This window comes from Lygodium microphyllum, chromosome 3 (genome assembly GCF_053477565.2).
Source record: "Lygodium microphyllum isolate KBCC chromosome 3, Lygodium_microphyllum_v1.1.10, whole genome shotgun sequence".
NCBI lineage: Eukaryota > Viridiplantae > Streptophyta > Polypodiopsida > Schizaeales > Lygodiaceae > Lygodium > Lygodium microphyllum.
The window spans coordinates 11,097,878-11,116,540 of NC_141137.1; positions in this window are offsets into that span (position 1 = coordinate 11,097,878).

The window sequence follows — 18,663 nt, forward strand, 5'->3', positions numbered from 1 at the left end:
ATCTTGTCAAGATCTTGATTGACCAGAATCCTATAGATCTGCTCACGAAAAGCCTCTCTATAGAGCGCTTTGCCTTCCTCAGGAGGTTGATGGGCGTGGGATGAGATGACGTCTTTCCTCATCCTATTGTACATGTGCACATGTTGTACTACCTTTTCTCTTTTTCTTTTCACTCCTCACTAGGGCAGATTCGCCTTTAAGTGGGAGGTTGTTGGGAGTAAAGGAGCCTCTGCCTAGCCGCCCGTGTATTACTACACTGATAGTCACCGCCACTGCACACTGCAGGTGGCGGGTGCCCATCACCGTCACTTTATTCTTTATTCTTTTAGTGATAGTTTGAATAAAGGAAGGCCCTTTCATACATTGTGACTGTTGTAGTTCCCATTTCTTGTCTCTCCATTTTTTGTTCTTGCTCTCCCACCATAGCTCTCGAGTCCAAGCTTCGATCCTTCTCACCTTTCACTATATATGCTAGTGAACTCCTTAATGCTCCCAAAACCAATGTTTATAAAAAAAAGAAACAAATGCACACATCATAGCTAATTGAGAGTTGAATTTTACGATCCAATTTGGACCTGTTCTTGAAGCGCTGGAGCTTGTTTTGGAGCCAGAAAGTGCCTGAGAGGCATCAAAAAGCCAATTTGCATGAAAAATCAAATGGTGGTGGATGGTTGAGCTAAAGTTTCCCTAGATACATTTCGACATGAGGAATCCAATGCAAGTCTTGATTTTTCCATCGGAGGTCATTTATCCCCCCATTTAATCCCTACAAGGTTTCGCATTGTAAAGCAATTACTAGATTTGGTAGCCAAAAAGTGCGCAACAAGGGCTAGGTTTATGTTTTCGATGCTGCAAAGCCACCTGTCCAAACGGATCTCGAGTCCGAGTCCGTTTGCCCCCTCAAAACCGAAATATCCACTTTGTAAAAATTGTCAAATAGAGAGGGAAGCATCAATGCATGTACTCAAATTTGCCCGATGCCTCTCCGATACACACTCGTTTGGAGAGAGGGAGAGAGATTCTCGATCCGGAAAGAGAGAGAAATGAGATGGTTGTAAGATTTCCCATTTTATTGGAGGATTTTAAAATATGATTGCTTAGTTTTTCTCTCTCCTCTCTCCTCTTGTGGGTTGTTCATATGCATCAATGAAAGAGAGAAGGGTGAAGGGGGTGATGACAATTTTGAAGAAAATGATGCTGATGAAGCGGTAGAGGACATAGATTGGGGTTGGAGAGCACATCGGTGGCAAGAGGAAAGCGTCAACGGCCTCTTAATCTTGGGATATGTGCCTTGAATACAGAGGTTTCTATGAGTAAGTGGTCTTTTTCTTTGTTTGATAAAAGATAATTGAAGGAAATGATTGATGATAATTGATATTGGTTGCATATGCTAAATTATCTTTGAAATGAAAGAAGAAAACCAAAAATTTTAATGACATAATAAATTTTCGTCAAAATACATAAAACTCGCAAAGCGCGGTTTTTGAAGAAATCATGGAGATTGGGAGTTTTAGTGAGTGTTTTGAGTTCCCACGGAGTAAAAATGAATATAAAAATGGGGTTGAGTGCTTTCGATTAGTGGGAGCTCACAAATTTTATTTTTCATAAGTTTTTAAGAAAATAAATAGTAATAAATAGAGAAAAATGTAGAAATTTAGGTTTTTCACGATAAATTATTAGGAAAAAATATGATTAATGTTTGTGGATGTGTAGCAACGTTGAGGCATGAGGATTAAGCCTCATATCATCCTTATTTTTATGTTTTAGTGTGTTTTTATTACTTTCCACATGAAAAAATGACATACAAATGAGCCTTGGACGTATGCAACGTGGGAAAACCTAAACGGTTAGGGGGAAGAGGGATTGTGAAAGTGAGAGGTTGCTAGAAATACATCAAATTATGATTCATTTGGTTTATGTATAGCATATAGGCCAATAAAAATTTAAATTTAAGGAGACTAGTAGCACGAGGAAACTCGGTGCTAGTCTCTAGCAATGCGGCAACAATGAGTAGATAAAATATCATTAAAGGATTGTTTTGCACACCACGTGACTGATTTCAAATCATAAAATGGTTTCGCACAATGGTCATACACTTCTGCATTTTGCATGCCACATGGTATAAAAACCTGGATGCACAGCACTTGATTGCTAAATAAATTACCAACATGGAGTGTGTGAGGATTCCTAGGCTGTAGGATAGATGACTGGTTTTGTGGGGTAAGTTTAGTGAGGAACTATCAACTACTAGATTGTTCAATATACAACATAGTGAAGCTTGTACGTTTATTCTTTATGTTGGAGCAGCGCATCAAGGGGCCAATCCTTGAGATGTAGAAGAGCTGCAGTGGGGCCGTAGTACTCAGCCGAGAGGTTGCCTCCTACATATGTGATACATGGTATATTATACCAATGTGTATGGGATCTCCCTCTAAGGAGTAGGGAAGGGTAAACATTGTGGGCTGTGTCCTATTACAAACACAAAATCAACATTAGATTCTAGTGTAGCGTGTGCCTTAGATGCTCCCGGTGATGAGGCCGTGTGGGGTTGTCTTGTGTGTCTTAGAGGCCCCGCTAGTGCATATAGCCACTGTCGGGAACCTTTTAGATCCAGACAGGTGGTGCATTTATCAGGAGTTGCCTCCAAGTGGCGGTTTTTGAATCTTGGTCATATAAGGGACGTATTAGCCTTACTCTATAATCAATAGCCACCTTGAAGCGGTGGATGTTAAAATTGGCCAATTACAACTACGGTAATTAGCATGACGATGAAACCAAGGAATCCCCGTAACCCTAAAGATACCCCATCTATTCTAAATGGTTTAGTGAGATCTTTGGCTAGAAATGTGGCCAATTACTTTACCCTTTGCATTGAAAGTGATACCATGCTTGATTTTGGGTCACTATGGGGAAGCACCAATGGAGTAACTTTCAATAATAGTCCATGCTTGAGTTTGGGTCATTGTGGGGAAGCACCCATGGAGTAACTTTCAATAATAGTCCATGGGAGCTAGAGGAAGGATTAGGGAGAAGAAGTAATATTAGGATGGCACAGTCATTTGTGATCCTCAAAAGCGATAAGTTTTTGAAGGAAAAGACTATGTTGCCACTAGTCAAAGTGATGCATGCCTATGAGCAAGAGATACATTTGATGCTAGGGCCTGATCCCATTGGGTATCGAAGTGCAAACTTGCAAATCCATAAGGCACTGGATGATATCTATATATGTGGAAAACCCCTGTTAGAGAGGAAGGTTCTATTGGGACCTACCTCCAATTCTAGGGAAACAATAGCAAATGAGGATGGAATTATTAAAACACCATCAGTAGGCGATGGGGGAGACTCCCTATTTCATAGCATAGGACTCTCTAGACCACTCTGTGAGTTGTGAGAAAGGGATGGTAAGGATGATATTAACCTTCCTACACCAATAAAGGTCGAAACAGAAGAGGTTAGGGACCCTAAGACATTGGAGCCAGATCAGGTTGAATATGAAGAGTAATATTCATCAGATGCTTGTATTTTCTAGCACCCTGAAGGGAGAAGCTAGAAAATGGTATTGGAGCCTCCCAAGAGGGTCAATTAAATCATTTGAGGAGCTATGTGATAAATTTATAGGTGAAAATGAAAAGAAGGTGCCTATGACCCAGGTTTTAGGACAGCTTATGCAAATTAGACAAGAGTCCTATCCTTATGCTAAACAATATGCTAGAGCCTTTGACGATATTCTCAAGCTTTGGCCAAGAAGAGCTACTACATTCCCATGTAATGTGCTATGTGAGCTCTTATGAGCAATTTAGCGATTGATACACAAATCTAAGTGAGGGTGCAAGCTCCTAAGTCATTAAGTGAGTCCAATATGCATGTAGTTGACTATGAACAGTATATACAAAGATGTTGGGAAAAATTTTGGAGTTTTTCCCGCTCCTTGCAAGTGCATCCAAATATCCAACTAATTTTGCAAGGAGAAAATTCATTTGCTAATACCAAGACACCCTATGCAGGGGATCTTGGTAGCCAAAATCTCCAAGCAAGAAATGAAAATCCTATGAGCAAGGATAAGATGCTTCTTGGTGGTAAAAAGATTTCAAGCCAAGCAAGTCCCATTAGGGCTTGCAGCATTTCCATGAGAGGTAGCTGTGGAAGCACTAGTGTGGATAAGTGTGCTATGAGTGGTTCTAGTTGTGTTGCTAGCAAGGCTCTTGATAATCCTTTTCAATTTATGAATAAATCATGCTTTCGAGTAGATGCTATTTCTTTTAGTAAAAGCATGGTTCCTACGGCTAAGTAGTTGCAGAGTGCACAAAGGAAAGGGAAGACATCTCATATGAAGAAGATGTACCAGCCCAAGGTCCACCTATGCTGAGTAGAAGCCCTAAGGATGTGAGACCATCTGGCTATAGTAATAAGTCCCCTTTGAGTCCATTAGACCAATGCGGCAAAATGAGACAGTCTAAGAATATGAAAATAAATATGAGATGGATTTAGAGACCCAAAAGTCATAAATGTGTGGTTGGTGTGCCATATGAAAGGCCAAAAATTCCATGTGGATATGCCTTGACGATTTTCCAAGTAGATGAGATCAACGGCCATGATGAAACATCTGACAATATGCACAGCCCTAAGTTGCATCTAGGTGATGGGCCTAGGGTTAAAGTTCTACCTAGTTTGGATTGCAACATTGATCTATGACAAAATCCAAATAAGGAAGGTTTGAATGAGCAAAAAGCTATGATTCATGAGCCCAATGAGGTCATTCATTTAGCTCATAGTACCCAAGAAGAGATGGCCCTTATTCATTAGATATCAGTAGAAAGGCTTGGGCTAGCGGATCTACAAAAGCCCAAGATCATATTTGAGCTGACTCGCATAAGTAGTATGTGGCTAGCCCTCACATCTCATGATATCATTGGTCTTGATTAGCCAGATAAGATGCAGTATATATGCCAAAAAGACCATCCATTAGATGCAGCCAAATGAGTTATTTTTGTTAGGTCAAGAGGGCCATTTATTTGCAATGAAATGTTCTATTTCATTAGGCCAAGAGGGCCATTTGTCTATTTGGTGTAGGTGTGTTTAATGGTTTTCTGTTCTAGTGATTGCATCACACAAGTTGATGAAGTCACTAGAGGGAGTTGTTGCTACACAAGAGCTTCTTGTGGCATTCTAGGTGGTTTCATCCCCTTCTTGAGTTTGTTCCTTAAGTAGATAATGATATATGTGCATATACCGCCTATTTTCTTTTATTTTGTCGGGGACCGACAATAAAGGCATGAAGTCCCATGTTGTCATCATGTATGTTTGTGGGAGGTCTAAGCAGTTTTTGCCTCCTGTTAAAAGCATTGTCAAGCATTGAAGGACTTGTTTTAGAAGGTAGCCCTAGTGACCCTGTTCTCCTGACTTGCTAGATGGTTGTTCTAGGAGTTTGTGTTAGTTGTAAGGCGGTTAGAGAAGCTTGCCAAAATATCAAAAGAAGAGCAAGTCCTACATGTATCTTGAAATAACCCATACAGAGATGTGTAAAAAGGGGTTCTAGCCCCTATAAAAATAGAAAAGGAAAGAAAGAAAAATACTTGAGCAATTGTTCATCACCTTGCAAAGGCCTGGTAGGTTCTTAGGGATGAGACAAGACCCCAGGCCAATGCCTTGTCTTCCTAGGGGTGGTATCTAGTTGAAAAAATAAAAATAAGGGAAGGTTGGAGTGAAAATAAAAGTGAGCGTCTGAAAAGGATTAAGCATTGCCTTGTGAGGGATTGGTAGGTTCTTGTGTATCGAGACAGGACCTGAGGCCGATGCCTTGTTCTCCTTAGGTCACTACGCTCAACTCCTTTCTTTTTACATGCCCGAGTATGGGAACATAAAAGTTTAAAAGAAAAATGTGCTAAAAGATAATATTTCTTGATCAGGCTATAGGAATCCTCACCTAGTAGGAGCTCCTGGTTGAGTTGTCCTTAGTTAGGTAGGTAGTTCAGACCACCACTTAGGATGACCTCTGTGATAGTTCTTTTTAGTTTGGCTGTGTTGGAGAAGTCAGTTAGTGACTAGTTTTGGGCTTTTCGTCAAACTATGCTGGACCTAATCCTTGTGGATTTCATGCCTTGGTTTTGTGAGGGGGTAAGGTGAGAGCTATGATGGGTTTTATTGTGTATCTATATGTATCACCTTGATGCTCTTTATGGTTGTGTTTATGTGCAAGTTTGTTCATGGGATTTGACGGGCTAATTCAGCCTATCTCGTGGTCACCAATGAGAGCTGGATTTTAGGACCTGATTTGGATCCGTTCTTGAAGCGCTGGAGCTCATTTTAGAGCTGAAAAGTGCCCGAGAGGCATCAACGACCTAATTTTCATAAAAAATCAAATGGTGGTGGATGACTGAGCTAGAGTTTTCCTAGATGAATTTCGACGTCAGGAACCCAACGCAAGTCTCACTTTCTCGATCAGAGGTCAATTGATCCCCCATTGAATCCCCACAAGGTTTGGCATTGTAAAGAAGCTATTGGATTCGTGAGCCGAAAAGTGCTCGACAAGTGTCCTTTATAGATTTTGATGTTGCGCAGCCACTTATCCAGACGGATCTTGAATCCGAGTTTGTTTGCCCCCACTTCCAGGATAGTGTGAACACAAAAAGATAAACCAATTATTTTAATATTTTCAACCTTAGGCTTAATAAGAAGCCTCAAATTAATGCAAAAACTATGGAACAGAGAAGGAAGTGTCAATGCGCCTCCTCAAATTGGCTCAATGCCTCTTCGATACACACCCATTTAGAGAGAGGGAGAGAGATTCTAGATCAAAATAGAGAGAGGAATGCAATGGCTCTAAGATTGCCTATTTTAATGGAGGATTAAAAATTTTGATTCTTTAGTTTTTCTCTCTTCTCTCTCCTCTCTCCTCTTGTGGGCTATTCGTATGCATCAATGAAAAAGAAGGGTGAAGGGGGTGATGACGATTTTGAAGCAAACAATGTTGCTGGAGCAATAGAGGACATAGATCACGGTTGGAGAGCGTGTCAACAATAAGAGGGAAGTGTCAATAGCCTCTCAACAACAAGTGCCTTGAATACATGGGTTTCTATAAGTAAGTGGTCTTTTTCTTTGTTTGATGAAAGATAATTGAAAGAAATGATTGATGATGATTGATCTTGGTTGCATATGCTGAATTATCTCTGAAATGAAAGAAATAAACCAAAAATTTTAATGACATAATATTTTTTCCTCAAAACACGTAAAACCTGCAAAGCGTGGTTTTTGAAGAAATCATGGAAATCTGGGGTTTTAGTGAGTGTTTTGAGTTTCCATGGAGTAAAAATGAATATAAAAATGGGTCTGAGTGCTTTTTATTAGTGAAAGCTCATAAATATGATTTTTCATAAAATTTGAGAAAAATAATTAGGAATAAATAGAAAAAATGAAGAAACTTAGGTTTTTCATGATAAATCATTAGGAAAAAGTATGATTAATGTTTGTGGATGTGTAGCGAGGTTGAGGCACGAGGATTAAGCCTCCGCTCATCCTTGTTTTTATGTTTTAGTATGTTTTTATTTATTTCTATATGAAAAAATGACATACAAATGAACCTTGAACCTATGCCACGTGGCAAAACCTAAATGGTTAGGGGAAAGAGGGATTATAAAAGTGAGAGGTTGCTACATCAAATTCTAATTACTTTGGTTTATGTATAGCATATAGGCCGATAAAAATTTTAATTTAAGGAGACTAGTAGCATGATAAAACTCGGGGTTAGTCTCTAGCAAAGTAGCAACAACGAGTAGATAAAAAATCATTAAAGGATTATTTTGCACACCACGTGGCTGATTTCTAATCATAAAATGATTTCGCACAATGGTCATATACTTCTACATTTTGCATGCCACATGGTATAAAAACTTGGATGCACAGCACTTGATTGCTAAATAAATTACCAACGTGGAGTGTGTGAGGATTCTTAGGCTCTATAGGATAGATGAGCGGTTCTTTGGGGTAAGTTTAGTGAGGAAATATCAACTTGGATCATTCAATATACAAAAAAGTGGAGCTTGTACGATTGTTCTTTATGTTGAAGTAGCGCATCAAGGGGCCAATCCCCGAGATGTAGGAGAGCTGTAGTGGGGCCATGGCACTTAGCCGAGAGGTTGCCTCCTACGTATATGATACGTAGTATATTATATCAATGTGTATGGGATGTCTCTCTGAGGAGTAGGGAAGCGAAAACATTGGACTGTGTCCTATTACAAGCGAAAAATCGATATTAGAGTTTAGTGTACCATGTGCCTTACACGCTCCTGACTGTGAGGCCGTGTGGGATTGTCTTATGTGTTGATGGACCTAAAAACGGGCCGGCACTGGCTCATGCACTAGCCGGACCTCGTCACTATGCACAAGACAACCCCTCGGCCTCGCGGCCAGGAGCGTCTATCAAAATCTCTGCCTTCCTACACATTGCGTTTGTAATACGTTGTAGTCCAACTGATCCTAACCCAATATTGCTCCTTAGAGGGAGTCCCTTTCACATAGCCAAAAGGCTCGAATCACATACACATGGGGTTCCTCCTACGGCTGAATGCCGTCAACCCTCTGCGACTCTCCTACACCTTGGGGATTGGCCCCTCGATGCGTCGCTGAACATTTAGACATTTCGCACAAATGTCGCTCAAGGTACCAAATAAGCGTATCCAGGAATGTACCATTGTCCTTACTTGACTTCCCCTTTATGATCCCACGACTAGCCTACAGCATGGGTATCTCACTGCCTCTCAACGTAGGTCATGTCCTCATAAACCAATTGCAATGCATGTCCAGGAGCTAATCACTGATACTCTTAAATCTTTTCATGCTCTATGCATTTGGTGAATGTCTAGTGCTCAAACATTTAGCAAAACAGTATCGTGCACAAGTGTAAATCATTCTTTCATGTTTTTCTTTCTAACCGCTTTGTGCTTCGTTGCATGGGCTTAGCACCGAGGTGATCCTCGTGCTACTAAGCTCTTAATCTTAATTATCACCCGTCCTAAATGCTATGCATAGAAATCAGCAACTTTCCCATCACTTCACACGGCATTTAGACATATTTCAACTTCTCTACCCTTCCCCGTTTAAATAGTACATCGTTAGATAGATTTATAGGGTATTTTGACATCATTTTATGTATAGAAAGCGGAAAAAACCACACTAGAACAAGAAGGCGGGGTTGAACTGAGGCAAATCCTCATGCTTCAGTCCCCACAAACATTCACAAACATTGCTCTTATTTATCCTTATTTTTCGGAACCCAAAATGCATTTTTCCCCTATTTTTCATGGTTTTTCCCTATTTTCCCTTATTTTCCTGCATTATTTAATTGCTGAAAATTCAAAACAGGTTATGGGCTATGGCCCTTAGTTCCTTCTTGCAGAAAAATGAAAGTTTAGTTGATGTTCCTATCCATTTTTCCATTTTCATGCCAAAAACCCTCATTTTCCCTTGTTTTTCATGTTTTACGTGTTTTAGCATATTATTTTGAACCACAAAATGCATATTTTTCTGATTTTTCTATCATGACCAGCAAGAACTCATAGAAAACAGCATCATGAATAATTATTATCCCACATGAACACCATTTCATCCATCAAAAGCCATAAAAACTCAAATTTCCTTTGAAAATTTTAAATTACCGCTTATTTGCGTGTTTCGGGTTTTGTATCCATGGCTGTAGATTTGGAAAACAGCAGCAGTTCATGTCCAGCAACATCACAAATCACCATTCTCAGCCCGTGGAGCAATCCGATCCATGCCGGACAAGCCTCCATCATTCTTTCTTCTTCCTTCTTCTTCCCACATGAATTGCCTCTTAGGAGAGAGAGGGGGAGGAGAGAGAAAGACTAGAATCAAAAATTTCAAACCAGGCCACCATTGCGCGAGCGAAGGGCGGCGATATGATCAGCAGGCAGAGGGTAGGCAAGGGCCATTGTCAAATGGGTAGGTTGTTTGCAGGCAGGGATCTCCATTGATCAACATTGAGCGCAAAAATCGGCGCCATTCCTGATCACGTATTCTTCTTCTCCTCACGATTTTTTTTCATCTCAAATGTCAAGTGGCATCAAATGCCCCAACTCCCCAAAGGTCATGACCACTTGACCAAATTTTGTCCACCTTTTCAAATCTTGACCGATTTCTTGGCCATGTCCCCGTCCGGACTCGGAATCGAGCTCTGAAAAATCCTGGGCGTCCGGCTTAGCATCCCGCATTGGCCAGTAGCTCGTGTCAACCCGCACGACTGTCTGAAAAATTATGAAAAATCACCAAGTGTCGCTCGGGCGCCTTTAAAGCACTTTGGCACTTAAAATCGTCCTAGATCGAGCTGCTGCCTTTGACAATGAATATTTTTCCCTTGATATTCATAATTTTTAGCTATTTTTAAGCACTTCCCGTCACCTAAATTCCGCTCTCATTGGCGACCACGGGATAGGGCGACTCAGCCCGTCGAATCCACGAACATATCTGCACATAAACAACCAAAGAAGCATCAAACTGATACAAAACAATTATCATCATAAAACTCAGCACAATGCTCCCCCTACCCCTGGACAGAACCAAGGCATGACCTCCACAAGGAATAGGCCTAGCATCATCTAATAGAAGATCCGAAGCAAGTCACTAACCAACTGCTCCAACACAGCCAAACTAAAAAGAACTGCCAAAGAGGTTGCCCTAAGTGGTAGTCTGAACTACTGACCAACTAAAGACAACACAACTAGGAGCTCCTACAAGGCGAGGACTCCTATAGCCTGATCAAAGAATATTTTCTTTCAGTACAGTTCTTCTTTGAGGATTTTTATTGGATGAACAGACTTGGGCATGTAAAAAGGAGGGAGCTGAGCGTAGCGACCCAAGGAGAACAGGGCATCGGCCTCAGGACCTGTCTCGGCACCCAAGAACCTACCAAGCCCTCGCAAGGCGACACTTAATCCTTTTCTAATGCTCACTTTTATTTTCGCTCCAACCTTCCTTGTTTTGTCAATTTTCTCCAGCAAGAAGCCACCCCTAGGAAGACAAGGTATCGGCCCCGGGTCTGACTCGTCCCCAGGAACCTACCAGGCCTTCGCAAGGCAATGAGCAACTGCTTATATATTTTCATTTCTTTTCTTTTCTTTGATAGGGGTTAGAACCCCTTTTTACACACCTTCGTATTGATATTCATCTTTTAGGATATTCAGGATTTCTTGACATCATTATTATCATCTTCTAGCAGGCTTCTCTAACTGCCTCACTACTAACAAGAACTCCAAGAACGGCTGCCTAGCAGGCTAGCAAAACAGAGCCACTAGGACTTCCTTCTAAAACAGGTCTTTCAATGTCCAACAATGTCTTTACAGGAGGCAATGACTACTCCGACCTCCCTCAAACATACTCAACCTAAACCTGGGACTTCATGCCTTGGTTGCCGGTCCCCTAAAAAATATCCCCTCAACAAGTACAAATACACATATAACAGGAAAGAAAGGTACTCGTAAAGGAGAGGTATCACCTGGATTGGCCACAAGAAGCTTCCATCGCAGCAAAGGATCCTCCAGGCTCCACCAAATTCCACGAACCACGAAATCTGTCCAGCACAACACTAAAACAAAAACCCAATTAAACGCACCCGCACTAGACAGGGAAATGGCCCTCTTGGCCTAATGAAATCAGACATGACGTTGCTACCAAACTGCATCGGCCCTCTTGGCCTAATGAAATCAAACAATACTATGCATAACATCCTCCTGGAAACAACTATGATAGACAGCAAAGCATACTATTCCCAGGGGAACAGGGCTTATAGCCCTAAACTAGGTGCAGTAGATTATGACCTATCCCTCCTGCGTATATCGCAAGAGGTGTTCGCATCACATGTCATCGAATCAGTCTGTGGGTCCGAGATAATAAAGGCAGATGAGTCTCGCTTACCCTCTGCATCACCCAAATCAACCATCGTCTGCCAAAAAGGGCATGTTCAGAAAGCATACCCCACAAACGACCAGGTCCTGTCTCACCATCAATAGATATATCGGGACAAGGGCCACAATTAAAGAAGAGGTCCTCTTCATACGCAAGATTAGCCAGTGAATCGGCAAACTGATTCCAATTCCGTGGAATCAGCTGAAAAGACACTCTATCGAATTCGTCTAGCAGGGCTATGGCGGTGTGATGGTACATACAAAGGATCGGGTTCTGCACCATGTACGTCCCATTAAGTTGATTTAAAACCAACTGAGAGTCCCCTTTCACCAACAACTGGCGGATACCACCCTTTTTTGCAATATTCAAACCCATGATCAGGGCTTTGTATTCTGCCATATTATTGGTAAAATTCGCCCCGAGATAAGCAGCTAACTTCATGACAATGCGTCGTCGGGGGTCTCGGATGACAACTCCTACACTTCCTTTTTTGCATGCACCCCTGGACGCCCCATCAAAGTACAAGGTGTACGTCCATAAAGGGTTTACATATTCTGCCATCCTGAACTCTACTCGTAATTATGGTAATCGAAATTCAGCATATTCAACGGGTGGACTGTAGGCTCCATCCCTCCATCATCATTGAATTCAACAGGGATGCTCGTCAAAAGTTGTAGGCAGTGATGGCAGAAGACCTTGATTTCCCAAATGAATGTCCCGCCTTCTTGCTCAATCACCTTGTATCCTTTGCTCCACCAAATGAGCTTTCCCTGATGATATCTCTATTCCAAATATGGGTGTTCTAAATAAGGGATCAGACGACCCATCAACCTCTATCACGATCTCCTTGCAGATGTTTGATCAATCTTGCCTAGACCTGCAAGGCAGTCATAGCATTAGAAAAATCAGAAGTAATAAGGTTTAATCTTATTAAGATTAACCTTATTTTTAAATTCTATCCCCTCAAGGTCAGCTAACAATACTGTAGATTTATTCTTTCCTATCCTAACAATCCTATAAGGCCCATCCCATTTGGGTTCTAGCTTGCCTGGGAATAATTCACGTCGTGCGTCATAATACAGAACAAGCTGTCATTTCTTGAAGGTGTATTTCTTGGCTTTGAGGTCGTGTAGCTTCTTCATTCGGCGCTTCGCCACTTCTTGGTGCAATAAGCTCTGCAACTTAAGCTCATCTAAATGTGCCAGTGTCGTCAAGCGTTCAAAAAGAGCGTCTTCATCGCTCAAAGAATGATTGATGGCAAACTGAATAGTCGGCAGCTCAATCTCTAAAGGCAAGACACACTCCTCCCCATATACTAACTTGAAGGGGGTATGGCCAGTGGCTCGTTTGAAAGTCGTATTATAAGCCCACACTGCCACGTATAACTTTTTATCCCAATCCCGTTTCTTTTCCGACACAATTTTGGACAGGATGCCTACAAGCTGCTTGTTGGTGCTTTCAACCTGACCATTGGCTTGCGGATTATATGGGGTTGTCTTGTTATGCTTGATGTTCCACAACTCTGTCAAACCTTTGATCACCTTATTCAGGAAATGGGTTCTGCGGTCCGACACTAATTCTTTCGGTGGACCAAACCGGCATATTATCTGCTCTAAAAGGAAACTAGCAGTTTCTTTAGCATCATCTTTCCTTGTTGCACGTGCTTCTGACCACTTTGTGAAGTAGTCAGTTGCTACAATAATGTACCGCTTTTGCGTAGTCGATGACGGAGTAATAGGACCCACAAAGTCGATTCCCCACTTCTCAAATGGAAGTATCGCCATAATAGGGGTGAGTGGTCATTTCCTATTCTCTCGACTATCATGCCGTTGGCAAATATCGCATCTCTTAACATACGCAAACGCATCCTGGAAGATGGCAGGCCACCAATAACCTACCCTTAAAGCCTTCTGTGCTGTAAGCCGTCCAGCAAAATGGCCACCGCAAGCAGAATCATGGCACTCTTCCAAAATGAATGGCACCTCGTCAGGCATCACACATCGGCAATAGATATCATCAACCCCTTGCCGATATAATGTACCTGCGATCAAAGCAAACTTTAATGCTTGCTGCTTAATTTTTCTTTTCTCAGCCTTAGATAGTTCGGATCCCGCCTCTCCCGTTGATAAATAATGCGTTATTGCAGCATACTAGGAGGGAATAGATGCGGTATCTATTTTAAATAACAACTCCATGTCACTACCTTCAGCCACAGATTCTTTCGGCTCCCCAAAGTCCACAAGACATTCCACGATGCCTTGCAACCTTGGTGGCTTACTCTTGATTTCATAATCAAATTCCTGCAAAGTGATTAACCACTTCGCTAGACGGTCAGGCGGCTGTAACTTATTCATCAATAGTCGAAGTCCCTCCGCCTTAGTATAAAGTACGACTTTCTCATAAAGAATGTAATGCCTAAATTTCTTGGTCCCAAAGACCATCGCTAGACACAGCTTCTCCATGTAGGTGTAATTAATTTCGGATACCCCCAGCTTCCGACTAGCAAAAGCAATCGGGTGGTACCACTTCTCTTCCCAAATTTGGGCTAAACAGCAGCTGATACTATACATGGTGGCTGCTGAAAATATATAGAACACCTCACCTCTTTTAGGTGCTTTTAAAATGGGCGCTCTTGCTAGCTCTTGTTTCACGTCCTCGAATGCTACCTTACAAGGGTCACCCCAATCAAACGAACAGCTAAAGGACAATAAATTTGTAAGCGGCAACGTTCTTTCTGCTAAGGCGTTAATGAATCTACGGTAGTAACCAACCGAAGACAGAAAGCTATGAACTTCTTTCGGAGTGCGTGGTGGACCCATGGCAACTATAACTTTGACCTTCTCGGGGTCTGTCGCAATTCCTACCGAACTGACCACATGGCCCAGCAATAGCCCATAAGGTACTCCAAAAGCACACTTCCGTGGGTTTAGGGCGATGCAAAATTGTCTACAGCGCTCAAAGCATTTTCTCAGAATGATCAACTGCCTTTCTCTCACGGTGGCAGCCCCTAAATCATCAATAAACACCTTCAACTCTTCAGGGGATATGTCACCGAATGTCTTATCTGCTGTTCGTTGCCACGAACCAGGCGCATTGCATAAACCAAAGGCCATCACATGGTACGCAAAAGTACCAAATACAGTGATGAAAGTTGTTTTCAACTTATCCTCTTCTGCAATTGCCATTTGGTTGTATCCTGCAAAGCAATCCATAAACGAATATATCTCCCTACCCGCTAATTGATCCAAAATCTGGTCAATAAATGGTAATGGGTAGTAGTCCTTAACTGTCTGCTTATTCAGCTCCCTAAAGTCTACACATAAACGGATTTGATTATTCTTCTTCTTTCTAATCACAACTGGCGAACACCATTCCGTGTGTTGCACAGGAAAAATCAAACCCGCTTTTCGAAGCTTCTGTAACTCTTCAAACAGCCCGTCCCTCAATTCGAAAGGCATACGCCTTACTTTCTGTCGTACAGGACGACTGCCCTCTTTCAACGGAATTGTATGAACAGCAAGACTAGGAGGAATGCCTTTCAACTCATCATAACTCCAGGCAAAGATATCACGGAATTCCTGGATCAAGGCCACATAATCCTCCCTTTCTGTTGTGCTGAGCATAGAGCCTAATTTGATTGGCCGCGAATCATCAGGCGTACCAAGGTCTAGCTCGATAACATCTGCATCTCTTATACGATCTTGGGCCTCTATCGGCTCATTCAAAGTGATCTGATAGATGTCCTCTGTGGTGGATCCCTCTTTGGACTCATCACTCGATGATGTCTCACTAGCAGATAAATCTTCTAATGTCTCCAATTCTGTAGAAGATAGAGGAGCTCTCTCACTCTGCGGGGACTCAGGATAAGCATCAACCACCACACGCTGGGCACCTCTGCCGAATATTAGCCGACCGGCGGGTATATCTACTTGGCAGTCCGCTTGCAAGATCCAAGGACGTCCGAGTAATACTTGGTAACTTGGACGGCCTGCAAAACGAATCACCCTAAAGTCCAACAGGCATTCTACATTTGCAACAGTGACATGGACCTTAGTAATGCAGCCTTCCGGCTGTCTCAAACTGTCATCTGCCATTCTGAGAATTGTGGAGGTATCTTTCTGAATCGCAAGACCTAACCTTTCCATCAGTTCAGAACTCATAATGTTAACAGATGATCCCATGTCGACGATGGCATAATATACTAATATCCCATCGACATAGGCTGCAACCCTTGGGCAATGCTTCTCAGCATGCTCGAACCAGTCATCACCAACTCGCGCAATACCCAAAGGTTCTACAATATACCCGGTACGTAGGATCTTTCTAAATTCCTTACGCACTCCTGGGGAAAGCTTAATAAGCTGTAAGAGGTTCACATCCGGCTTGACTTCGCAAAGAGAGCTCGCCAAATCGAATTCATGATAGTTCGATAGAGCTCGCTTTTCACGCCAAACCATCCGCTCTTTAGGTCGCTGAACCGGCTTTATTGCCTCTTTCCTAACTTTCACCTTCTTCTTCGGTGCTTCCTTATCGGCTTTACTCTCTACGGGCTTCAAAGGTCCCCCTTCTAGGGCAGGATCCAAAACTTGCGTCCCTTTGTCGCCTTGTTTAGGGTTTCCGTCGACAGGCTTATCCATGTCGGCTTCTCTACCCTTTTTACCTCTTGTAAGAACAGCACGCAAATTAGAGGTTTCAACATCATTAACGCGTACAACCTCAATCAAACTAACCCCACTACCACTTGGTAGCTCTTCCACTGTAGTCTTTGGTCGTTGAAGTATTTGTTTAGGCCCATTTTCTGGCTGGGGGTCATTTCCTTGGGCACCATGATTGACAGGCCCTGGTTGCCGACTTCCTCGCTGGAGGGAACTGATCTTACTCCAGCAAGTAGCTGCTAAATGGCCGGATTTTCCACAAATGTCGCACTTAACATTTGGGCAATTTCTTGGATAGTGCTGCCTGCCACACCATTTACAACTAAACCTCGACGGTGCACCCTCCTCCGGGTATCTACTTCCTATCAAATTTTGTTGTTTTTTAAGGAAGTTGACATCAACAGCTATTTGTCGATACTGCTCCGTAATCATGTCGGTATAATGCTTCATCATGTCCTTAACCTCGCCAAGAACATTGGAAGAACTCGACTCATAGCCTTGGTCATTACCATGTCGCTCCATCGGCCTAACAATTCGATTATGCACTGGTTGTTGAGCCATAGGCATGGTGTTAGAATTGACCGCCTGGCCTCCACCATTTGGAGCCATTTGACTGCCCGTAGGCATCGACATGCTAGGGGGAGCTGGTAATAAAGGGACATTCTGTATCATGTTCCCTCTCCCATTAGGGTTAGCCATCGCTATCCCTTGGCCACTACTGCCATTGGCTATTGCCATATTGTTTCCCAATACTAAACCCATGTTCGAATTGCCGCGAGAAGCATAGGCTGCTTGTAGTCGGGATTCCACCTCTTGTGCTCGTGTAATGGCAGTGTCTATATCCCCCAAGGGGACACTACTCAACTGCAATTGGATATTGAAGTCCAACCCATGTAGGAAATATTGCAATTGGGCAGCTGCGGGGATAGGAATAGAGGTATCCAACTTACGGAAGACCTCTTTTATCTTCTTCGCATAAGCACGAATATCCTCGTGTGGATCTTGGCGGGTCACGTTGAGTACACGCAACCAATATTGCCCACCCCTTTCAGGGGCAAACTCCCTTCGAAAAGCTCCATAAAATGCATCAATGTTCAATATGGTTCCGGCTTCTAAACCATGATACCATGTAGCGGCTCTTCCTTTGAGAGTCATATTGAAGAACATCATTAAATGTCCTTCTTCTTGAATGCGACAGTTAAACATCAGCTTTTGAAACTCCCTAATGTGGAGTTCCGCATCTTCCTCAACTAACCCATTAAAAATGGGTAGCGGGTAACCTAGAGCCGGCAAATCCGTCGTTCCTGCTGGAATTGCAATAGGCTGCACCATGACGCGGATTGGATTTGCACTAGGAATAAAGACCGGTGGGGTTACACCTCCCGTACTTGACGTGGACTGGCTTATAGAAGGAAGGGGAGCACTAGAGCTTCCGCCTTCTCCTAACTTACTACTTGTGGTCCTAAGACCACTAGATCCACTCCCTCGTAAGGGTTCAGCATCACTACGCTTAGGGGAATATCTCCTAAAAATTTCAGCACGTCGCCTAGCTCTTTCGTCTCTTTCTTGCTTTTGGATTTCTGCTAGACGATGCTTATCAATAGATAACGGATCAAGCTCAGTATCCTCTGGCATAAACTGCTAGTTGGTCCTTAAACAACCAGGATTCGAGAACCGCCACTTTTAAGCAGCTCCCGGCAGACGCACCACTGATGGACCTAAAAACGGGCCGGCACTGGCTCATGCACTAGCCGGACCTCATCACTATGCACAAGACAACCCCTCGGCCTCGCGGCCAGGAGCGTCTATCAAAATCTCTGCCTTCCTACACATTGCGTTTGTAATACGTTGTAGTCCAACTGATCCTAACCCAATATTGCTCCTCAGAGGGAGTCCCTTTCACATAGCCAAAAGGCTCGAATCACATACACATGGGGTTCCTCCTACGGCTGAATGCCGTCAACCCTCTGCGACTCTCCTACACCTTGGGGATTGGCCCCTCGATGCGTCGCTCAACATTTAGACATTTCGCACAAACGTCGCTCAAGGTACCAAATAAGCGTATCCACGAATGTACCATTGTCCTTACTTGACT